Below are 19,672 nucleotides of genomic sequence, written 5' to 3'. Positions count from 1 at the left end.
AACCATGAGAGACTATGGACTCTAAGAAACAAACTGAGGGTTCTAGAGGGGAGGGGGGTGGGGTGGGATGGGTTAGCCTGGTGATGGGTATTAAGGAGAGCACGTATTGCATGGAGAACTGGGCGTTATACGCAAACAATGGATCATGGAACACTACATCAAAACCTAATGATACAATGTATGGTGACTAACATAATAAAATAAAATTAATTTAAAAAAAGAATAGTGCTTAAGAATCTGTATTTAAAAAAGAAAAGAGATGGCAAGGAAACGCTTGAAGTGTCATTTCCGAATGGGATGGTCGTAGTGATTTTTATTTTCTGCGCTCGTCAAATTTTCCACAGTGTACTTTTAGAATCTGAAAAAAGGGTTCTTTCTTTATTAAAAATTATTTTAAATATCATTTTAATTAATTTACTTATAAATGTCTTTTCTTTGTTTAAAACATTTCAAGTTGTTTGACGACACGCAGCCATAAAAACACTAGCACAGACGGACTGCCTGACAGACAGGTGCCAAACGGGGCAAGGTGAGGGGCAGCCTCTGTGCAATCAGCACGATGAGGCTCCCTCTTATTTGGAGGCTCCTATTCGGGCTTTTTGTTTTCATTTCTCTCCTCTCTAAATATGAAAAATTCTAGCTACACATGCACAGCCCTACGTATATAGACATATGACGTGCATTTTCTGTGCTCCGATTTACACCCACCTAAGAAATTAGCCTCTGAAAGCCCCATCACTCACAGAAACTATTGCTGGGGAGGAGGGGGCAATTTTATTTAGTTAATTTTTAACAAATCTCAAATGTTGCCCACATCTCCTGGAGCCCGGAGGAAGGATAATCAAGTCAAGCCCCATTGACTAGGAGAACAGTGAGCTGTGGAAAATGACTTCTCAGCACTCCACAGGACCACAACTCCATTTAAATAACACGTTCATTATTCAGATGCTCAGCCGTCTTCCAGGGGCTGTGGGCCTGCCTGGGGTTTGCCCCAGCTTCCGGGGACTCTGCAGCATCCCGGGCCAGCCCCTCATTCGTCCATGGCACCGTGCAGCCCAGGCAGCTCCGCAGTGAATCCTCAAAACAGCACCGAGAGGGACGTGAGCAGTTCGTGACGGTTTTCACATTACAGATGGGGAAACCAAGGCTCTGACAGGTGGCATGAACTGCAGCGTCACACAGCCAAGCGGGGAAGGTGGTCCCTAGGTCTTCTCCCTCCGCTGCTATTTCTAATATCTGAAAACATCTCATCACCAAAACTTCTCTCCCCGGTCCGTTTTTAGAAGATATGATTCTGATCAGCTAGCTCACATTAACACAGAGGTTTAAAAGCAGACAGTAAACAAACAACAAACAAAAACAGTAACCAAAAGAAAAAAGAGAGAGAGAGAAAAATTGCTGGAAAAAATTTAAATAAAATGTAAAAACAGACAGTAGATTCTGAATTTTAGGCAACTTACCAGGAGCGGCACCTGACTTTTGGTGCAGTCAGTGTTAGAGTGCAGTGGAAGAGTAAAAAAGGAAAATACAAAAATGAACAGAATGCTAATTTTTATTGAGCAACTACTATGCACTATTCTGAGCATTTTACATGTTTCAGCTAGTTTCATCTTTACAACAACCCTATGAAGTAGATACTATTATTATTCCCATTTTGCAGATGAAGAGACTGAATGACAAGGTCGCATAGCTAGTCCTGAGAAGATGGAAAGCTGTTTTGAGTCGTCTAAATATGAGATAAGCATAAAGGCAGGCACAGCTGAGTTTAAACTCCAGCTCAGCCAATTCCTAGTTGTGTGAACTTGGGTGATATACCTAAACCTTCTGAGCTTCAAGCCTCTCGTTTATTATACAGCGATCCCCAAATCGGGCTCTCACGCTTGCTCTAAGGGCTTATTTTATTTTATTTTTTTAAAGATTGTCTCCATTTATTTGAGAGAGTGAGCATGAGCAGTCAGGGCAGGGGAGGGGGGAAGACAGAAGGAGAAGCAGGCTCCCCGCCGAACAGGGAGCCCTACATGGGGCCTGATCCCAGGACCCCCGGATCGTGACCTGAGCCAAAGGCAGTTGCTTAACTGACTGAGCCACCCAGGCGCTCCAGCTGTAAGGGTTTACAAGATAATGCAGGGAAAAATTCTGTTACTACAGTAGGCATGTAGTAGATGCTCAATGAGTTGTAACTAGTTTTGGTCTCCCCCTCTCCCCTCTTCTACTTCTCCTTCCTCACCTCTCCTTTTTCTTTGCTGATTCTCACATGGCTCTAAAAAGGGAAGCAGGCTCAGTCCTTTGTTCAACAAACATCTTGGTGCCAAGCACTAGTCTGGAGGCTGGGGATAGAGTGAGCGCAAGGCCAGCACCAGCCCTCCTGGAGATTCATAACCCCGCACGGTGACCATCACTGGGAGGGCCACAGGGGCTGGGATCTTTGCATGGGGCATGTTCACTGCACTCTTCTCTTTACCTGTCCTGCCAGCATCTGAGTTTATGACCATGGTCTCAGGTGACATCAATCAAGAGTTTTTGAAGACTCTGTGAACAGTGTTAGGTGACTACTGGTTGGGCCTGATTTCTGGCTGGGCTTTAGTTGGCGAGCTCAAGCCCACCAAAGCTGTCTTCAACCTTTGCTGAAGATGTTTATGAGAGGCCGGAACCCCAAAGAACAAACCCAAGGCTGGGCCACAAGACTAATAAATGAGATGGTTGTCATGAGCTATTTCATTAACTCACCTATAAGTCACCCAGCTAACATCTATCTAACCACAGTAGATTCTGGTCACATGCAGGGTGCTGGGGATATATATTGATGAATAAAACTTGGTTCCTGGCCTCACGGAGTTCATGATTGAGCAGAGTTGCCAGCTAGTAAAGAAGTCACAGCTAGTTGGTTCCAGAGCCAGGCCTAGACCTCAGGTCTCCTGGTCACAGTAGGAGAGAGAAGAGAGAACCTCTCTTCTGCCTCAGAAATCCCACCTTCACTCTCCTTTGTGTCGGCAGAGAGAGAAGCCCAGTTCTTGTGGCAACTAGACTCTATGCCTCCGAAGGTATCAAGGTCATTCACCCAAAAAGTGCGAAAACAATAGTTTCTGTTATCTAATGCTGCATAACAAACCACCTCCAAACTTAATGGCTTAAAATAGTTTTTATTACCGTTCATGAGTCTGTGAGCTGACTGGACTCGGCTGGGAAGTTCTTCTGCTGGTGGGGCTTGAGAATCACCCCTGTCGTTGTAAGCGGATGGTGAGTGGGCTGGCGTCCTGGGAAGACAGCTGGGTCGGAGTGCGAAGATGGCTTCCCCACACACAGGTGGTATCTTTCTCCGTGAGGAGTCATCCTCTAGGGCCCTCTGGGTGGACTCTCTCCAGCAGGGTAGCTGGACTTCTGACACGGTGGATGGCTTCCAAGAGCACACATGTGACATCATGTAGGCCTTCTTAAGCCTTGGAACTGGCACAGTATCATTTCTGCCACATCCTATTGGCAGAAGTGAGTCACAGGCGCGATGGAGATTCTGAGTGGGGAGGGAGGGGGTCTCACAGGGTATGAATGCCAAGCCCCTTGGTTATGGGAGCCAGCTTGGGAGACAAACTCTCACTTGAATGCAAACAATAGGAACCCAGCTCAGGTCTCAGTGGCTCCACCAGGAAGCAGGCCAGCCAGGCCGAGGCCCTCAGGATACCGGACCGTCTCCAGAGAGTGTTCCAGAGAGGGCAAAGCCCAAGCCCTGGCAATAACTGTTTCCTTCCTCTGCCTTTCTCCTGTTCTGCTCCCAGACTTCTCTGGGCAGTTCTTCTTCAGCCTTATCTCCCTTGTGGTGGAGTTTGAAGGATGGAAACTCTAACTGGCAGTCAGACAGTGATTGGCATCGGACCCAACTCTTCATTATGCTGAAAATCATTGTGCCAATCTAAGGGAAACTGTGTGGGATTGTTTGCAATTGATGGCAAATGCTTTTCGCCAAGAGTGGCAGATCTTTCCATCAGCACAACAAAGTGTGCTCGCTCCCAGCCCCCTTTCTCGGCTCTGGAACTCATTAGGCTTCTAACCTTTTTTTTTTTTTTTTCCCTATAAGAAATATCCAAATTGACAAAAGATAAAACTTGATAATGAATAGTATTGGGATGAATTAAACTATTTACAATGACAGATTCTTCAAAATTAACTCTCTTGACCTTCCAGCATAGTGAGATTTAAAAAACCAAAACTCAAGCAAAAATCCAAAGCAGTAAAAAAGAACAACTTCAGGACATTAGAAAAATACTTGACTGCATTCACAGTTTTGAACCTAACAGATTGTACTATTCCTAGCATAAGGAACACTTGGCTCTCTCGTGTCTATCCTATGTTTGAAATATTCCCTGGCATATTGTTCTCGGAAGTGGGCCAGAGTGAGTTTAATAAAGACAAAGGTGCTTGGATTCAGCATCTTGGAGATGCTGAAAATAATCTGTTTTTACTTATATTTTTTCAAACTTAAGCAGCCCAATGAGAGAAACGTACTGCCCTCTGTTGGAGAGTTAGCAAAATCGGCCAGGAGCCGAGAAGCATTGTAGCTTCAGCCTTCTGGAGAAAGCCTCCTTGGGGTCTTTTAGGTGAGGGGACACAGGTCTCCCATTGAAGTGTGGCCCAAGAGAAGTAAAAATGTTAGAGATGCCTACATCAATAAATGCACATTTCTACAATATATCCAGTTATGGGTTTTCAGTTTTAACAAAGAGAAAAATGTCAAAAGTAGTAAAATGGAGGTTTTGGAGAGATACGTGTTGGTAAATATTTTACATTGGAGAACTAGGGATGGAACTATTTTATTCCAAAGTTTACGAAACACAGAATTGACTCATCTGACATCGCTAAGATGCTTTATCCTGTGATGACAATTTGCAGGGTTTTAGAAAGTCAAGTTGCCACTGTGTCCTATTACACTTACATGGTGCCCTCCCCTACAAATACCCATGAGTATTGTTTTCTGCCAGCCAGGTCGCCGGACACAACATAGAGAAAAGCAAACCTGGTCTGTGGCTCTTGGGAAAAAGATCACCTCAGCAAGAATTTGCAAGGATGTTGACTCAAAGGAAGAGAATAGTCTGTTTTTGTTTGCTCACGGGAAGCTGGAGATGCCCTGAGCAAAGAAGATTGACAGCTACATTCTACTTTTTCTTCCTTTCAAATCTAGAGCACCATTGCCCACCCCCCCAACACCTATTAGCATTTTGGGCTTACTTTAAAATTATGTTGAGAGGCATGATTAGAGAAAAGAGGACGTATGAGGGGAAGAATTGCAGGAGAGACAATTTCAGGGTGTAAAGGGTTTTGACATTTCATACGATGGAGAAATGAGCAAAAAAGCATTCATCACTTTGACTCAGTGTGTTTCACTTCTAGGGATCTATCCAGAGAAATGCTCTTAGAAATGCCCCAACTTAGCTGCGAGGAGATCCACTGAGGCATTGCTTGTGATGATAGCGAATTGGAAACAACCAAAATATCTTGAGGGGAGAAGCGGTGGTATAAATGAGGTTATAGAATGGGATACCCCACAGCATTAAAACGACGACGAAGTTCTCTCTGGGCTAATGTGGTCAGCACGTGCCGACAGGGCACATGACTAAGTCAACAGCACAAGTTGCAGAAGAAAAGTGCTGTTTCCCATTTCTGTAAATAAAGTTGTATTGTTATTATAGTTTATTGTTGAAAAATAAACCTGGAAGAATATACACCAATCCATTAACAACTAAAATCTCTAGGGGTTGGGATTATAAAATGTCATTACTTCTGAAATGTAATCAAACCATATTGTTCAGCATCGTAACCATCAGCATATATTGCTTTTATTATCAGAAAATACGGAAGATTTTTCTTTTAACTGGATAGGTATGTTTTTCTTTCTACAGAAGTGCTGTCAGAAGCTACCCACTCATATGTATTAGCACTCTAATGATGGAATTACATTGCTCAAACAAATCACAAAAAGAAAAATCAAGTGAAATATGTAATACACACACACACACACACACACACAGTGCCTGGCATATAACAGGTGTTCAGTAAATGTTTGCTGAACGGTGGAATGAATAAGTGAATGAATGCAGAACTGTTTTCCAATAGGCCCTGTTTAATTCGCCACCTGTTTTAAAAAAAAGATCATAAGAGTTCCTTTTGAATAATATCTCTAGTAGGTTTCTCTAATTCCAGAATTCACTTTTTTTTCCTCTCATACATCTTCAGAAACTAAAATGCTAGGGTAGAGGCTGAGGGGGAGGAGGACAAAAAAAACCAAGGTTTTAACATGAGGGAAAAGGGATTTTCACAAACCACCAAAGTGCTACTTCTCCAGGAAAACTGTACCCTGGATTTTTTCCAGCTGAATTCTGCAACAAAACCCAAGGAAAATGAACATTAATCTTTTATGAACTAAGCCCCCGAACGAACAGGCTTTGAGCTCAATCCTAATTAGGTTGCATCTCAATACAGAGAATCCTTAACAAATAAGGACACATAACAACACAGGCGAGCTCTCTGCTGGGACTGACTCAGAAATGCAGGGGCTGCCCAGCCACACTCAACTGCTCTTGTGCATCAAGGGCTTCTGATTGTACCTGGAAAACACACGATCATCTTGGATGGAAAGCAAATGGAGTTTTCTCTAACTGAAATTCTTGGCCACCTGGCTACCTCCATGGCCATCTGGGGGTCTGTGGATAAATGAGAAGAGAAAGGGCAAGAAGCAGGGCTCTTAGAGCGAGAGTCAGCAAGTCAAGTGGGCTTCTTGTGCCCAGCAGAGAAGCTAACACTGGCTGTGTTCAGAAACCAGACAACCCACAGATGTGCAGGTACCTGATGCGGAAGGCAGGGTGGTGTTCTAGAGTCTGAGAGCCCTGGATTCAAACCCCAACTGGGCCACTTTCCAGTCCTGTGACCTAGGACCAGTGACCTAGCCTCTCCGAGCCATCATTTCCTCATTTAGCAAAGGGGGAGAGAGGTACAACATGGTTGGGGGCGTTGAATGAGCAGCCCTCAGATTGTTAATCGCTGAGACAGTCCTCATTTCTTCAGCCATCCTATCGCATTCTATCACACACTTCTCCATTCTCTCACTTGCTCCTATTAACAACTTTGTAAGATAAGTTGAATGATCTCCATTTTACAGGTGAGGAGCCTGAGACTCAGTGAGGTGATCAAGGCCTAGATTTCTAACCCAAATCGTGTGCTAACCAGAGGAAATGGGGCTCAAGTGGACTGATGTCAAAGACAGAAAGAATGCTGACGTTTGACATCTCGGAGTCGGGGAACTCTGGATCTTAGGACCCGTGTGCGTGTTCCAGGTCAGCAGAGAGAGGCCTCAGGATGGGCTCTGACTGGACTGTTTTGGTGGAAGGGGTGGGGCGAGCTCCCTTCCCAGAGCAGCTGGGCTTGCTACATGCAGCCAGAGGAAAGGCACCTCTCATGCTGGAGGACTCCTCCAAGGCCTGTGGGTAAGTCGTGGCCCTGACATATAACACACATCACTTCTTCCTGTCTGTACTGGTTCTGTCTTCAGCCAGGGCAGTTTCCCAACCCATCCAGTTTTCGTCCATGCTCACACACTGGGATGGCCCTTGATCCCCTTGAAACAATCATGCCAATATCCTCCCCAGTCGTCCTTTTGTGCTGCTGCCCATCCCCACCCAACCAGCCCTTGGCTTCACTGAAGTGGTCACAATTTCCTCATCAATCCTCCGGTGCCACTTACTCGGCTTATAATAAATCCTCTACCCCAAACCTTGCTGTCCCACACTTGTCCAGCACCTCCCCGCTGCCCAAGAAGGCCTTATCTATTACCGTAATTAACTGGTACCATGCTAGAAAGCTGAGCCAGGATCAGAACTCTTGGGTAAAGAAGATTTGCCAAGGGTTACAATGCATGAGAACTGAAGTGGATAAAACTTGGCACTTGAAACCTCTTCCCTCCACATAGAACTTTATTCTAGCAACTCATTAACTCTGAGTAGTGTAGTCACATTTCCAGAAGCTGGTGTCTAGGAATCAATTTGGATTTTGCAATCCTGCTCTTTCAACTGCCAGTCCCAGAATGTTTTTTCCTCTTCTACTTATGGCCAAAATTTGTTACATTATATAAACAATGATTATTTATTGGAATATGTTGTCTTTAAATTAGCCAACATTTATTGTGCATCTACTAAATGTCCCACACTGTGCTAAATATTTCACACATGACATCTCATCTAATACCTAACAAACAACTCAGAGAGGGGTAGTATGGCTATCTCTGTCTTGTGGACATGGGCAGTAAGCCCAGAGCATTAAACACTCTGGGTGCCCCTTACATGCATTCATGTTTGAGAATGTCTGGCCTAAGCACTGTTAGTCATCTGGAAGGGGCAAGATGACATCCAGCCAGGAGAATGGAAGTGAGAAGGTAAAAACAGACCTGGTTGGAGGAGAACGGGAGGAAATAAGGAGAAACGCGTTCTAGGTAAAGGGAGAGCATGAATGACGGCTCAGAGACAGACGGCACGTAGAACGATGAGGACCACAGCACCCAGCATACAGGAGGTCCTTGAAATACTTATTGAATGGAGTTCTGTTGAATTGCTAGTTCGGCCACGGCAAATGGGTCTCTGATGACGATATGCAATTGAGAAGCAGTTCTGTGAAGGGGAAGGGAGAGGCAAGAGCCCCTGCCATGGGTGACAGCCACTCATCTCATTTTCTGAACAATCCAGTAAGTAGCTTTCCTGTTCCCCATTTATAGACAAGAAAACAGTCTCAGAGAAATGACTCCTCCACGAAAGATCGAAAGGCTAGAAAGTGGTAGACTCTGTATTCAGACCCAACTCTGGCTGGCTGTGTGGTTCCCAGTCCATTCTGCTCACCATGCAGAGGGAGGGGGGCCTGACTCCTATTTCTGGCCGGCAGCTCCGGAGCCTCCTTTCTGAGCTGACACGGAGGCTGGCTGGGACCAGTCTTGATTAGTGATTAGGCCTCGTCTCCTTTAAGAAGCAACTGTTTTCCGTCCTCCTGACATTTTCTGCAGGAGACGCGCAATGCCGAGGTCCCGGGTGTCCCTGGTTGTGAGGGAGAAGGCTCCAAGACGCCTTTGGGCAGGCAGGGAAGCAACCACATTTAGGGCACAGCTGATGTCAGCAGGGAAGGCTGTGTTGCTCCAGACAAAGCCCCAGATGGGGCCTCCAATGAGATCACCCCATCATCCCTGGCTGCCAATTCAACATCTGTTCCCAACATATCGGCCTGCAAATATTTCAGATCCACACCCCCAGATCCAGATGTGTTTGTGTCACGAACTCTACACACTCTGCTAGAAATTACTGAGGTCTGAAAAAGGAAATTAAGCATCCACTCAGGCGCACATGGACCAGGGACCCCGAATATTCTGCATATGTCCAAGGTTTGGGTCACTTGCATTTAGGGATCCTGGAGACCAGCTTTCTCCCATCCATTGGCCCACCTTATTCTCTTCAGAGGTCATATGTGCAGGGATTGATGTTTGCTTTCAGTTTAGTGCCAGTGGAAGATGTATGAATGTGGAAATCGTCCTTCGCACAGTGGCCAGATGCTGCTTTGTTTTTATTTGTTAGCAGACCGGTTGGAACCTCGATTCTGTTTTCAGGCACTGCATTTCCCATAGTGGAGACACCACAAATCAAGTGAACTCAGAAGCATTGCATTTCAGCCCTGGTTACATATATGGGTGGTCTGGGGAGCTTGGAAAACACCAGTGACTCAGCCCCAGTGGGAAGATCTGGACTAGAGGCCCCAGCATCCACACTTTCTTTAAAGTACCTCAGTTGATTTTAATCCACAGTTAGTGCTGAGAGCCTCTACTACGGAGATTACTCTTCTGGATGGCTATAAAGCAATCAGAAAGAGAGGTGGGGGACCGGGTGGGGGAGGGGGATGTAGGGGATACAAGCCGTGGCTTTATCTCACACAGTTGCAGGTAAATTCAGCTCTTTCACGAACGTGTCACTCCGGACAAGGCATTTGATCTTTCTAAACCTGTTCCCTCCTCTGTCAGTGGGGGGAATGATACTTGACTGGGCTGAAAGAATGCTTAAATCAGAAAATGTTGGTGCAGTGCTTTGCACAGTGCTTGGCATATCATAGGGATTCTGCACATGGTAACCACTAGTGTTATGTTACAACACACACTCAGGCACAGGGAGGAGGAGGAGGGAGAGAGAGAGAGACAGACTAGAACAATGCACGTGAAAATATTAACACCGGGGAGGGAAATTGCAGACAAATTCTTTCTTTTCTCTTTCTTTATTTACTATATGCATGACGACTGTTTTCCTTCTAACAAAGGTATACAGGTTATAATGATAAAAGGCAAAGAGAAATCTTCAGATTTAGGGAAGCACGTGAAAAATATGACAAAACCAGAGTACAAAAACAGCATTTGCAGTGTAAATGTAACCATCTTTTAACAGCCAAAACAAACAAACAAACAAAAGCAGCAAAAAATCTGGAAGGTTTCCAGGTAGCCCTTCTTTACCCTTTCCTTCCTTCTTTTTATGGTCTTCAATTTATTTTGTAATGAGAAGGTATTCATTTTATAATAGAAAAAAGGTGTTGTGTCTTGTTTGGTCGCCCTCCCTCCATCCTCTGAAGGTCCACCCAGGCCGATGCTGTCACCTCGGTGCTGCCGATGCCAAGTCTCTATCCAAAGCTTCCTAGCTCGGCCCCGCCTAGACCAGCCGCCCGTCCCAGGCCCCTTCCAGTAGCTTGAGAAGCCATGCGACGTCCTGGTGAGTGCGGACCTCGCTGCTAACATCGACGCACAACTAATGGGCAGAAGATCCTTTCGCTGCAGTGAGGGGTCTGTCCCCAGCTTTAGCTGCTCCCCGAGTGCATACACGCAGGGTGGGTGGACTCCCTGGGTAGCCGTGCATGCTTCAGCAATAGATTCACAAGGCAGCTGAGAAGTTCTCCTTCTTCATTTATTCACCATGACTCCTTCACTCGACACATACTTTGGGGTCCTTACTGTGTGCCAAGCACCACCTAGCATGTGGGAAGACAGACAGGTAAGACCTAGTCTTGGTCCTTAAGGAGCTCATGGTGGGAGGGACATTCAAATCGCAATGACAACATAGTGTGAGAAGTGCCCTGATGGGGGGAATCTCTGGGTGCCCAACACAAGAAAGGCACAGAAGGAAGGGGGAGGCCAGGGAGGACCCCTATTCTTGAGACAGGTCTTATCTGATCAGCAGGAATAACCAGAAGTCGGGGAGAAGGACGTGTTAGAAGAGGGAACCACAGAGGTGGCTCAGAGACGCAAGGCATCCTTTGGAAGCTTCAGGGAGGCCAGCAAGGTCTAAGTGAAGTGGAGGAGAGGAGAACGAGAGAGGGATGGGCAGTGGCAAGAATGCTCCCAGAGCTTTCCCTCAGACTCTGGAACCTCGGTCGTTTTCCCTCAGACTCTGGAACCTCGGTCGTTTTCCCTCAGACTCTGGAACCTCGGTCGTTTTCCCTCAGACTCTGGAACCTCGGTCGTTCCCACACCACCTTTGTGGGTTTGGCCTCATCCACATCCTACTTGTGTTATTATTATTTTTTATTTTTTTAAGTAACTCACTTTTGAAAAGCTTCACTTAAACGTACTGCCGAAGAAATCTGGCATTGTTACCGTGAGTAGGAAATCAATAACACCCGCCTACCAGAAATGGGAAGTCACTTTAAAGACAAATGTCCAAGTTACTAAATTCTATGCAGATTTTGGTGGGCTGAGCCTGAAACCTGAATCCTCTTTGTTCCAAAGGGAAGTTAGTGTGTGCTCAAGGGCAATACAAACATACAGAGGCTTTCTTCTGGGCCATTAGAGGCACAAAGAATTAGGAAAGGAATAACTTTCTCATTCTATGATTCAAGCTTCCTTAATGCCTAGAGGCCGGATACTACCTAAAACCTCTCTCCTGCCACTAGAGATGTGTGTGCCATGTTCTGGAAAACACAGTCCCAGAGAAGGACCCTCCAGGGGAGGATGGATTCATTTCCAAAGACGACAGGAAAGCCCAAGGAAGTGCAAAGGGAAGCCCCAATTAGTCACCCACAAACTCACCCTGAACTTTCTGTGCACCTCAGGCAACATCTCAGGCACTAACTTAGGAAAACCTCAAGAGGAAGAATCTAGAAGCTGTCTTTGCGCCTTTCGTGGCACAACAAGAGAAGCTAAAATCCCATGAGCTCTCTAGAAAGTCATTTCTGGCAATGCTCACCACTCCTTAAATGCCTATGCTAAATATTGTTCCTGAGGTCCCCCAAAGTGAGCTTTTATCTTATCACAACTTGGTAAATATTATGATGGGTTGTGGTTTTTATCACCACAGAAGTATAAATGCTAACTTTTTCATTTATGCAGGAGGTGGCCAGAAAATCTCAGTAGTGAGAGCTTGAAAGCAATTACATCCTTGTTATTTGGACATTTGGCCAAATGTCAAGGGAGTTTATAGCCAAACCACTACTTTGGTGGTGTTTTGTCCCCCAAAGTAATCCAAAAATTAATGTACCAGAAGGAAATAATATGTTTGTCTACTACATTGGGAGAGCTGAGACTTTGTGCTTAGATGAAATACCATGGAAATTCCTTTACCAATAAAGAGAAACGGTGCGTTGGGAGGTATTTTTTGCCTTGGGTGAGTATGTTTTTCTTTGGTCAATGATATTTCTGAAATTGTAGAAAGTTCAGGAAAAAAATGGGAAAATACTCTATGTTTGCATGTGTGTGTGTGCGCGCGCACATAGATAGACAGATGCATGGATACCTAGTTACATAAACAGATCCCCACACTGAAAAATGAATTAACCTGCTGGCATCAGATAGAATAAATTGCTCCAAAACTTACTGCAGCCTCCTTCTGTTGTGTAGTTGCGTGAAACTTCCGGAAGACAGAAGAAAGCGTTGCCTGTTCAAGTCCACTTTGATGTACCCGCTGGACAGAGCCCACTGGAGAAGAATTGCCTGGGTAGTTCTGGAAATGCCCCAGAATTCATGGCGACCCTAGGACACTGCACAGAATTTCCCTTACCCCGCAAGGCAGCTTCTGAACCACAAGACCCAAAGACTGGTAAGGTTTCAGCTAAGCTCAAGTAGCTCAGTTTGCTTTTCTTGCATAGGATTTGATCGTTTGTCTACGATCTGTCCGATACATTTGTGATGTTGTGCTCAAAGATATAGTTTGCATTTTTAAAAGTTTCACGAGCTACTTAAAAACAAGGACAGCAGATGAGTGCACAAAGTTGTATGCGTGAGATGTTCATTCTTTTGGGTTTTTTTCGTAATAATGAAAGGTTAAAAACAACCAAAATGTGAGAGATATATTAAATATTCTGCTGCTGTTAGAAAAGATAGGACTTTATGCATTCACACAAAAGGGGTTCACCAAGTGGAGAAGTATTTCACAGAATGGTGGACTTCTCTCTCTCTCCCTCTCCCTCCTAATGTAATTGATGGAATATTTTCCCATATATATTGAAATACATATAGTTTTATTACATTCATAAATGCTTGGAAGTTCTAGAAGAATGATACAAACCAATCTCGAGGGAAATTTGGAGGGATTTTCACTTCATATTGCTTAAATTTTGTTTATGGTATACTATGCACTTCCAAAAAAAGTTTTAAGAAAGCTGAATCTTTTAAAAAAGAACAAAATGAAAAAATTTTACACATGCTGTCTTTCATGCTATCAACCGAGGAACCATGAAGAAGACTTTAAAAAAACAAACAAACCTGGAAAGATTACATCAGACCAGAGACTTTTCTGTTTTAGGCTTAGTTCTTGTCTTCAATCAAACACTGCTTTCAAATTTGGTCCATCTCATGAATCTACATGACAAACTCAGGCTCAAAACACTTCTAATTTGTGGTCACCGTGGGTGGCCGCAGAGTGACCACCAGCTCAGTCTCTGGCTTGATGGAGTCCACTAAGAGTTAACTGATCCATAGAAGTCCAGGTTCACTTAAAAGCCCTCTTCCTGAAGAATCCGGTAACCTCTGGAATGCCCTGGATATTTTAATAATAGCTAATCATTCATTAAACACCAACTATGTCACAAGTACTATGCTAAGCTATGCGCATTACCTTTTACCTTCATAAAACTTTTAGAAGTAGAAATTACTGTTCCCATTTTACAGAGGAAGAAACTGAGGCCCATGGTGCTTAAGTAACTCACCTAAAGTCACAGGCTGGCAAATGGTAAAGCTTGTGCCCCTATCTCTGCCTGTCTAGAAAATCTAATTTTCTTTATTTTCTAATTTCTAGGCTATTTGAGGAAGAAAGTGAAGTATTGTCTACTCAATGACAGTGGGAAGGAAGCTAATAGCCCTCTGAAAGTTTTCAGTGCACCCAAAGACTTATTCACCTGCGGTATCTGGCCCATCAGTAATTTTCCCCTTTGGTTGGTACAAATTACTGTAGCAATCAAGATGCATGCATCCCATTGTTCTCTGACATTTAGATATTACAAGCCTTGGATAGTTTTTAACCAAGGCAGCAAAATCTTTTCATAAATGAGTTCATTTCAGGGGGAAAAATGTGTTGGCAAGGAATAAACTATAACTTGTCAAAGGCATGCATATTATTTTTTGCTAAATTCCTGTTTTCCCTTGTCGACCAATAGATGAGCATAAAGACTTTTGTAACATTCATTCTGGTAATTCACTCGCGATATCATTATGATATAATATCCTCTTAGCAATAAAGAATAATTTACGGATCTGGGGATGAGGTTTTTAATGATAGTGTTTACAGGATATTGGCTCATATGAAATTTTTTCTGGGTTAGATTCTTAAATCCTTTTAATAAAGTAGAATTGAAGGATTATGAGGTAAACACTTTGGTGAGCTCCTGAATACTCATTACTCCCCACTCCGCTGTGTGGAGTCTCGTGGCTGGTGGATTCCAGAGGTGGACTCTCAACAGCTCCAGAGGTGGACTCTCAACAGCCAAGCTGACTGCCGGGGGACCCTTTGGTCCCCTGCTGTAGGAACTCACAGCTAACCCCATCAAAACATGGCCTGAAGAACTGGTGTGGCCATAAACATGTGGTCTCATTTGGACCAATCAGTTACATAGGGAAGTTGAGGGGGGCTTCTGGAAGAAGTGTCCTTACTGTTAAGAGGGACACCTCAGGAAAGCCCGTCTCCGCGTCTGTGGATATAGTTCCGCCTGGGATGCAAGGCCTGGAATGACGGCGGCCACCTTAGTACCATGCTGAAGGTGACCCTGGGGTGCAGAAGAGGGCGGAAACAAGAGGACCTCAGAAATCAGGGCTGGAAACATCGGTCGAAGTCAGCCGCAGAGCCTGCCCTCTTGTTGGCCGTTGCTATGTGAGCCAGCACATTTTCGTATTGTCAAAGCAGTTTCGAGTTTCTGTCACTGTCACCTAACTATGCTGTATCAGTCGGCTCAGGCTGCCATAACAAAATACCATAGACTGGGCAGCTTAGACAGCAGGAATTTATTTTTTCACCGTTGTGGAGGCTGAGAAGTCCAAGATCAAAGTGCCAGCGACCTCAGCTCCTGGTGAGCTCTCTTTTGTGTCCTCACATGGCAGAGAGAAAGAGAGAATGCAAGCAAGCTCTCTGGTATCTCTTCTTATAAGGGTACTAATCCCGTATGAGGGCCCCACCCTCATGACATCTTCCAACACTACCTTCAAGGATCATCACATTGGGGGTTTGACCTTCAACGTATGAATTTGGGGAGGATGAAAGCATTCAGTCCATTACACATCCTAAAAAAAAATACCAGCTGCTACCATTCCTTTGATCTAATTCCCATGTTACTGTGCTGTTGTCACAAAAGACTCCAATAGGGACCAACTCTTCAGAGATAAGACCACGTCAACCATTCCACTCCATGGACTAGACCCAAATCATAAAGAGCAGATGAGTTAACTTACCCAGAAACCTGACTTGAGTTGGCTTTCAGCTTTCTTGCTTTCTCCATGAGGATGTCTAACTCACAGTCACCAAATAGGTCCAAATAGGGTTTCAAAAGTTTTAGCAACCCAACTGGAAGAATCTACAGCTGAGACTAAACTGAAGCTAAAAGTCATGTAACCTCCTTCCATGGGCCTATTGGTGGAAAAGAATTCTAATCTTGAAATCTTGTTTTAAGGGGTAAACACATAAGGCAATCTTATTTTTGCAGATCTTGATAGAGTAATTAACATTAAAGCTATTCCCTTTTGTTTTATTTAGTAATTTACATGTACCCAGGGAGAAGACACTGATATACACATCTTCAGATCTTCTGCAAGAAACCTGTTTATTTTTGTTTCATCAAATATTGTGTATTGACATTTGACCAGAGAGCCACCCTCTGCTCCTGCAGTACCTGTTAACATTCTAAAAATACCCTTGGGGAAAGGGCGGTTGTAAGCTGGAGCACGCACTCCTTTCAACTTCCTGCGCCTGGATGTGGGGGATGAGAGAGGGGTGTGCACGTGTGTGTCAGGCTGTCAGCTGGAGTGTCACCTGCTGCTTTCAGTAGCAGCATTAATGTGGCAGCTCTGAGTGGCATGTTCCTCCAAGGGGAGAAGGATGGAGCAGGTCTCCAGGGCTGGAAAACACTGAAATGTTTCCCCTGCCGCCTGCCAGGGTTCCACTACCAAGGAAGTTGCCAGGGTAAGCGTTGGCCCGGACAGCGCATCAGACAGAATTGCTCTTTTTTGGAACTGAGGAATTCACACCCACTCGGAGTCTGGCTTGGGCACATGCCTCTCCCAGCTGGTCCCTTTGAAGGAATCTCAGCTTCCAGAATGTCTGAGCTGCTTGAGAGATACAAGAATCTCAGAGACGCAGAGAGGCTACCCTCGACACAACATAAACCTCTGTTAAAGGCACTCCCATTTAAGAGGGAAAACAAAGCACCTGGATCTCCGAGCTCTTGCTAAAGAGGCCACTGAAGCCAGAAACTGCCAGAGGACCGTGTAGGAAGAATTTCCACGATTCCCACGCCTGTATTTGGCCACTAAGTTTGAACATTCTGGTAGACAATAGAGGCACAGCGGTTTTCTGGGCAGAAAGAATAATGCAAAGACTGGTAAAAGCAAATGCTCTGTCGCCTGGGAGTAATAGATCTCTGGAGACATGCAAATCTAAAGAAAGCTTAATTAAATTTAATGGACAAACCTCTCCGTGCTAGGAGGCATTTTAATGTGATATTTCGGTTCTGGGTTGACAAAAATCACTCTTCCTTGCCTCGCTGCTCTGTCCTTTAAATGAAAAAACTTCCTGATTAGTGCCATTACTCTCAGGACCACCCGTGTTCCGTCTGCTCATGACCTCTCCAGGACACCTGAGGGGGCTGCTCACTGAGCCTGCAGGACACTGGCTACATATGTCAGAAGGGAGCCCCCGTGTGAAGGACAGTGGTGTCCTGACCATCTAAGCACCTCAGTGTCTGCACAGGACACGGTGCAAAGGATATTCGATGAATGAATGAAAGGAAGAAAGGAAGGAAGAATGAAAGAGAGGGAAGGAGGAAAGGAAAGAAAATAAATCAACTAAGAAGGGCTGTAGCTCAAGAAAGGGTCTCAGGCATAGCCCAACGAGAGAGCAGAAAGGAGAGGGTGTGTTTCTTTAGAAGAAAGCACTAACAGAACTTCAGTATTCCCATTTTGATCAGGTAATACTTCTTCCCATCTTCTACCTATCCCCTGCTCCCCACTACCACCCCTGTGACTCAGGAGAAACTGACCCCACTCCTAGCTGGGCCTGACTGGTTGAAGCCAACTCCATCCTCTCCAGTGATTGGTTCAGGAATGATTTATCTGACCCATTTCGAGCCAATGGAATGCAGAGAAGGCTTGTTGTGGGTTTCTGGGAGTTTTCTTGTCCTGAGTCCCAGGAAGATTGCTAATATCCTTTGCTAGTGGTGGGAGATGAGACCAACACAGGGAGAAGGTGGGGGGGGTCAAGAGAGTAACAGGAGGTAGATGGCACTGGATGGAGCATATCGTGAAGCCCAGTTGACTCCTAGACTTCTAGTTATAGGAGCCCATCAACAACCTTCTCTTTTGTCCACTTTGAGTTGGATTTTCAGTCACCTGCAACCAAAAGTATCCTAACTGATCTACCCTCAATGATTGCTCTTTGAACCACAGCCAAGGAGCAATCTGTTCTCTAACACAGGTTGGAAGTTGGGTGGGGAGGAAATGGAAGAAGGAAGAACTTGCAACAGCACTACAATGAACAGCCCCTCCTGCCCCAAAGCCCACCGCTCCAAGCCTGTGCACCCTGTGATGGCTTTTCATTGGCCACACTTCACCCTTTGTAGATTGGTACTTAGAATAAGACTTAAGAAAGATCTTCAAAGAGCTAAACCTAGCTCTGCTTCTAACTGTGTGACAATCTCTGTGAGCCTCAATCTGCTTCAATCCATGTTAAATGGATGAAATGAAGGTTCATAAAGATTCCTATCTCATACATTCTTCACCGACTTTCTGGGAAGATCAAATGTAAAGTAATTCTGAAGGGCTGAAAATCTCAATAGAGATATTATTACAGCTGACCCTTGAGCAACACAAGGGTTAGGGGTACCCACTTCCCTGCAGTCAAAAATCCACATATAGCTTTTGCCTCCCCCCAGAATTTAACTACTAATAGCCTACTATGGACCGGAAGCCTTACCAATAACATAAAAAGTTGATTAACATGTATTTTGTGCATTATGTCTATTATAGAATGTATTCTTACAATAAAGTAAGCTAGAGAAAAGAAAATGTTAGAATCATAAGGAAGGGAGGGCCGCCCTGTGCCTGGGCGGGCCCTGCGGTGTGGCCGGGTCTCGTGTCCCCCTGTTTTGCACCCCTGCAGCCCCCCACCCAGTGCAGCAGTGAAGGTGCTGATCAGCTGACCGAAGAACAGATTGCTGAGTTCAAGGAAGCTTTCTCCCTATTTGACAAAGATGGCGATGGAACCATCACAATAAAGGAACTTGGAACTATCATGAGGTCACTGGGTCAGAACCCAACAGAAGCCGAGTTGCAGGATATTGATCAATGAGGTGAATGCTGATGGAAATGGCACCATTGACTTCCCAGAATTTTTTACTATGATGGCTAGAAAAATGAAAGATACAGACAGTGAAGAAGAAATTTGTGAGGCATTCCGAGTCTTTGACAAGGATGGCAATGGTTACATCAGTGCGGCGGAGCTATGTCATGTCATGACCAACTTAGGAGAAAAACTAACAGATGAAGAAGTAGATGAGATGATCAGAGAAGCAGATATTGATGGAGATGGGCAAATCAACTATGAAGAATTCGTAGATGATGACTGCAAAATGAAGGCCTACTTTCAACTCCTTTTCCCCCTTCTAGAAGAATCAAATTGAATCTTTTACTTACCTCTTGCAAAAAAAAAAAAAATTTCATTTACTCATTCCGTTTCTATATAGCAAAACTGAATGTCAAAAGTACCTTCTGTCCACACACACAAAATCTGCATGTATCGGTTGGTGATCCTGTCCCCTAAAGATCAAGCTACACATCAGTTTTACCATATAAATACTTGTACTACCTTAATCATAAGGAAGCACCTAATGGACTCCTTGAAGTTCTGTTTGCTCATGATTAATACACTGTTTGAGCTGGCCAGTTTTTCATGCATGCAGCTTGACAATTGAGCACAGCCAGGCATTT

At 44.7% G+C, this 19,672-nt stretch overlaps 1 pseudogene; it reads left to right on the top strand.

Annotated features, from left to right (window-relative positions):
* The first annotated feature begins 18,877 nt into the window (after positions 1 to 18,877).
* LOC112829784 (calmodulin-like) lies at positions 18,878 to 19,412 on the top strand (annotated as a pseudogene).
* Positions 19,413 to 19,672: the final 260 nt, after the last annotated feature.

The sequence above is a fragment of the Callorhinus ursinus genome, unplaced genomic scaffold (assembly GCF_003265705.2).
Source record: "Callorhinus ursinus isolate GAN/ISIS: 27379988/994484 unplaced genomic scaffold, GSC_fseal_2.0 scaffold21, whole genome shotgun sequence".
NCBI lineage: Eukaryota > Metazoa > Chordata > Mammalia > Carnivora > Otariidae > Callorhinus > Callorhinus ursinus.
Note: the sequence above shows the minus strand (reverse complement) of the source record. Positions and strands in the feature narration are given on the sequence as shown.